This window comes from Mustela nivalis, assembly GCF_964662115.1.
Source record: "Mustela nivalis genome assembly, chromosome: 11".
Taxonomy (NCBI): Eukaryota; Metazoa; Chordata; class Mammalia; order Carnivora; family Mustelidae; genus Mustela; species Mustela nivalis.
The window spans coordinates 11,038,331-11,044,159 of record NC_139030.1 but is presented as its reverse complement, the minus strand read 5'-3'; the positions used below and the strand labels follow the sequence as shown (position 1 = coordinate 11,044,159).

Below are 5,829 nucleotides of genomic sequence, written 5' to 3'. Positions count from 1 at the left end.
AGACATCTGGAAGATTAGTATCCACATTATGGGAGCCCGAGAAGAAGAGAAAGAAAGGGGGCACAAGTATCATTTGAAGGAATAATAGCCCCAAACTCCCCAAATTTGAAGAAAGATATATATTTACTAATTCAAGCTCAAAAGCTCCATCTGAGAGGAACCTAAAGAAACCCACCCTGAGACACATCAAAACCAGACTGTCAAAGACAGAAGGATTCTTTAAACAAGCAAGAATAAATCAACTCATTATGTCAAAGGAACCTCAAGATGATCAATGGATTTTTCAGCAGAAACTTTGCTGGCCAAAAAGAAGTAGGGTGGTATATTTAAACTGTTAGAAGACAAGACAAGACAAAAAAAAAAAAAAAAAAAAAACAACCCTATCAGTGAAGAATTCTATATTCAGCAAAGCTGTCCTAAAAAAAGAGAGAGAGAGAGAGAGAGAGAGAAAGAGAAATTAAGACACTTCAGATAAACAGAAGCTGAGGAAGTTTGTGGATACTAGCCATGCTCCACAGAAGGGTTAAAGGGAATCCTTCAAAATGAATTGAAAGGATGCCAGACAGGAGCTCAAAGCTATATGAAAATATAAAGTTCTCCAGTAAAGGTAAATAAATGGATACATATAAAAAACAGTAATACTATAATTTTGGTGACAAAAGCATTAAAATAATCATAAATCTCTGTTAATGGATACACAATATTTAATGTGATTTGTGGGGGGCCTGGGTGGCTCAGTGGGTTAAACCTCTGCCTTCAGCTCAGGTCATGATCTCAGAGACCTGGGATCAAGTTCCGCATCGGGCTCTCCGCTCAGCGGGGAGCCTGCTTCCTCTCTCTCTCTGCCTGCCTCTCTACCTACTTGCGATCTCTGTGAAATAAATAAATAAAATCTTTAAAAAATAATTTAAAAGGATTAAAAAAAAAAAAACAAAGATGTGATTTGTGACATAAAGTAGAAGGGAGTGGACCTGCAGGGAAGAAAAGGTTTTGTATTCAACCGAAGCAAAGTTGTATGAGTTTATTTATTTAAATTTATTATTATTGTTTATTTATTTTTTTAAAAACTTTATTTATTTATTTGAGAGAAAGAGCAAGAGAGAGAGAGAGAGAGAGAGCACGCGCACAAGCAGGAGGGTGAGGTAGAGGGAGAAGTAGACTCCCTACTGCGCCGGGAGCCTAAAGCCACAGTTGATCTCAGCACCCTGGGATCATGACCTGAAACAAAGGCAGATGCTTAACCAACTGAGCCACACAGGTGCTCTGAAGTTATATGAGTTTAAAGTAAATTGCTATAGCTTTAGGGATGCCTGGGTGTCTCAGTCAGTTGGGCATCTGACTCTTGATTTCAGCTCAGGTCATAATCTCAGGGTCATGAGATTGGGCTCAATCTCATTGGGCTCTGTGCTCAGTGTGACGTCTGCTTGAGATTCTCCCTCTCCCTCTGCCCTGTGCGTACTTGTGCAACCTTTCTCTCTCTCTAAATAAATAACATCTTTTTAAAAAATTGTTATAACTTTAGGATGTTATATCCAATCCCCACATTAACCACGAAGAAAACAGTTACAGAGTATACACAAAAATAAAGGAGAAGGGAATCAAATATATCACTACAAGAATGAAAAAGAAGGTAGTCATGGGGGCAATAATGGACAAAAAACTATAAGGCATACAGAAAACCTATCACAAGATAGCAATAGTAAGTTCTTTCATATAATTAATTGCTCTAAATGTAAATGGATTCAACTTTCCAATCAAAAGACATGGACTTCCAAAATGGTTTAAAAAAAAAGTTTCAGCAGTAGGATTAATAAGGTCGAGGATCTAAAGAATAACATGGGGACTAGGGTTGATAACACTGTGCTTCATAATGTAAATTTGCAAAGAGAGTAGAGCTTAAATGTTCATGCACACACACACACACAAACTCATAAATATGCGAGGCAACGGATATGTTAATTATCTAGATGGGAGGAATCTTCATAGTGTGTATGCATAGCAGATCCTCACAATCCACCTTTTAAATACCTTACAATTCCGTTTGTCCATTATTCCTTAGAAAAGCTGGAAAAGCAAGCAGGATCTAATCATAAGCTGTCTACAAGAGACCCTAAATTTAAAGACATATATAGGTTGAAAATGAAAAGCTGGGAGTGCCTGGATGGCTCAGTTGGGAGAGCATGTGACTCTTGCTCTCAGGGCCGATGTAAGTTTGAGCCCCACGCTGAGTGCAGAGATTGCTAAAAACAAATTAAAAGGGACAAGAAAAGACAGAAAAAGATATTCTTTGCCAGTAGTGGCCCAAACAGAGCAGAGTGTCTATATTACTGTCAGACAAATAAACTTTAAATCAAAAAAGTTTACAGAAGACAAAGAAGGATGTTATATATTAATAAAGTACAAAACAAGATATAACAATTATGAATATATAAGTACCAAGGATTAGCGCTCCTAAACATGTGAAGGGAACATTCATATGAAGGGAACATTGAAGGTAGAAATAGCTTCAAAATAAAGAAAACCAAAATTTCATTTTCAATAATGGATAGAACAGCCAGATAGAAGATAAACAAGTAAATAAAGGACTTAGATAATACCTTGGACTGACTGAACCTAGAAGACATGTACAGAACATCCACCCAACCGCACAATACACTATTTTCTTAAGTGCACACAGAATATTATCCAGTAGGAACAATATATCAGAGCACAAAACAAGTTTTAATAAATTTTAATAAATTTTAAAAATAAATTTTAAAATTCTAAATCATACCAAGCATTGTCTGAATAGGTCTTTTTCATAAAAAAGATAGGCAAAAGATCTATAAGGAAGAGCTCAATATTACTAACACCCAGAGAAATGAAACCCAAAACCACAATGAGAGATCATCCATGCCTGTTGTTCAAAACAAAAAATAAGAAATAACATGTGTTGGCAAGGCTGCGGAGAGACGGGAACCTTCATGCTCTGTTAGTGGGAATGAAAATTGGAGCAGTCACTATGAAGAACAGCATAGAGTTTCCTCAAAAAAATTTTTTAACGTGGAATTACTATATTATCCAGTAATTCCACTTCTGGTCATTTACCTGAAGGAAATGAAATCACTATCTTAGTAGTGATACCTTCAGCAATTAAGTGTGGTGAGCTCAACCATATGCCTTGGAGGGCCACCGGTGTGGCTCCGAGGCTAAGCCAGCCAGTGATTTCTATGGATTCCAGCAACAGAGAGGACAAGATTGAGGAGATGTGGAACTGATAGTGCTGGTCCCCAGACGCCTGGAGAATGGGCGCTTCTGTAATTGGTGTTGCTTCCTGGGCCTTCTCGGAGTCATAGATGTACGTTGCCCACCTGCTGGAAGCAGGACTCCTAATGCACCAAATCATGTCTGGAAGGCTAGGGTCCAAGACCATTTTTGCTGGCTAGAAGCGGGGTCTCTGGGGCCAGGGAGTACACAGTTCTTCTTGAAATTGAAGGTGTTTATGCTCAAGATGAAAATGAATTCCATCTAGGCAAGAGTTGTGTTTTTGTGTACAAAGCAAAGAACAACACAGTGACTCCTGGTGGCAAACCAAACAAAACCAGAGTAATCTGGGGAAAAGCAATTCTTCCTCATGGACACCATGGCATGGTTCATGCCAAATTCCAAAGCAACCTTCCTCCTAAAGCCATTGGCCATAGAAACTGTATGATGCTGTACCCCTCACGGATTTAAACTTAAAGAAAAGTAAATAAATAAAGGTGTGGGGGGAAAAGCTACCTTCAGATGCGTATTAAGGAGGGCGCATGTTTTGATGAGCACTGGGGGTTATACACAACTAGTGAATCGTTGACCACCACATCAAAAACAAATGATGTACTGTACTACATGGTGGCTAACTGAACATTACAATAATAAAAAAGGTACCTTCACCCCCTTGTTCACTGGAGCATTATTTATAATAGCTACGACTTGGAAACAACCTGAGTGTCTGTTGGTGGATGAATGGATAAAGGAACTGTGATAGATAGACAGAATGGAATGTTATTCAGTCATCAAAAAGAAATCCTGATATTTGTAACAATAAGAATGGAACCTGAGGGCATTACACTAAATAAAATAAATCAGACAGAGAAAGACACTGGGTGATCCCACTTAAATGTGAAATCTACAAATGAAAACGGTATAAACTTCTGGTTATAAGATAAATAAATCCTGTAGATATAATATGCATAATTGTGACTATAAGTTTTTTAAAAAGCTATCCTGCATTCCTGTTGAAACTCGAAGATTAATATCACCATCAAAGACATCAGAGATGTAATCAAAGCCTGTCATAGCTTCATATATTTCATGTGTTTAGCCTGTAGACAAGACAACTGATTTGTAAGGATTGGGAAGTTTAAGAACATGTGAATTTAAACCATCTAAATGGTCTAGTGGAAGAGCATATAACTCTTGATCTCGAGGTAGTAAATTTCAGCCCCCATGTTGGGTGTAGGGATTATTTTTTTAAAAATTTTTTTAAGATTATTTATTTATTTATTTGAGAGAAAGAGTGAGTGAGAGGGAGCATGAGAGTGGGGAGATGGAAAGGGAGAAGCAGGCTCCCCGCTGAGCAGGGAGCCTGATGTAGGGCTCATTCTGGGGCTGAATTCCAGGACCCTGTGATCATGATCTGAGCTGAAGGTAGATGCTTAACTGACTGAGCCACCCAGGCGCCCTTCAAAAAATTTTTTTAAATCTTACAAAAACAAAACAAAACAAAACAAGGTGTTTTGTTGACTACGGATTGTCCATGTATCCTTTCTTTACTGGTACAGATTATCATAAACCCTAGGGCTTTGTATTCAGTTATTAATATGGCAAAGAAATGGTGAATGCCAGAAGTTTTCCTTTAAATCAATGTATGACTTGCATATCATAAAGTCCACACATTTAGAGCATGAAATTCAGTAATTTTTAGTATATTCCCAAAATTGTGCAGTTCGTTTTTCTATTTTTCAAAAAACATTATTTATTTATTTATTTATTTATTTGACAGAGAGACAGGGCAAGAGAGGTAACACAAGCAGGGGGAGTGGGAGAGGGAGAAACAGGCCAAGCAGGGAGCCCATTGAGGGGCTCAATCCAAGAACCCTTTGACCCAAGGCAAAGGCAGACGCTTAACACCTGAGCCACCCAAGCATCCCACAGTCATTTTTCTAATTCCAGAACATTTTCATGACCCTAGAAAGATCCAGACAGAGCTTACTTATAACAAGGACCTGAACATATCTTTAGCACCATGCCTCAAAACTATGTCAACTCTCCTGTTCTGGGCCATGATTTAGAACCAGAGTCCGGACCATCTCAACATCCCCTGGGACCCTTGGCCCTTATGATCCCGTGGAGTCGGTGGTACTCAGTGTGTCTGTGGCAAATTTAGAGCAATGCTATACCCTATTCTGGAGGCAAGTATTTTCTGGGGTATGAGACTACAAAGGGGAGGATTTCTGACCATTCCAGTGCCAAATAGATGGGATCAGGCTCATGCAAGTCTTGGAGACACAAATAATCTTCCTGAGCAGGTGGCTCCCCGACCCAGTGTGCTTGCTCTTAGCATACTTCCCCCTTCAACTGCCCTATGACCTGAAGACTAAGGAGGAAAGCATTGTTTGAAGTCTGGTGCTCAGATGCCTCTGAATGACAAGCTCCCACCAGCTATATGGGTATAGCCCTATTCAGTGGTGCCCTGAAGGACAGTGGAAGGGTGAAGTCCTCCCAAAGCACAGAAATCCAGGCAGCACATCATTGCGGGGTCCTCTTTGCCCAAAGGAAAGATCATGTGAGACAAGACTCTCTCCTGAT

General features: G+C 39.2%; 1 pseudogene across 1 annotated transcript; it reads left to right on the top strand.

Annotated features, from left to right (window-relative positions):
* Positions 1-3,383: 3,383 nt before the first annotated feature.
* LOC309843746 (large ribosomal subunit protein eL33 pseudogene) lies at positions 3,384-3,714 on the top strand (annotated as a pseudogene). Its single transcript has one exon. The product of its transcript is annotated as a large ribosomal subunit protein eL33 pseudogene (transcript).
* Positions 3,715-5,829: the final 2,115 nt, after the last annotated feature.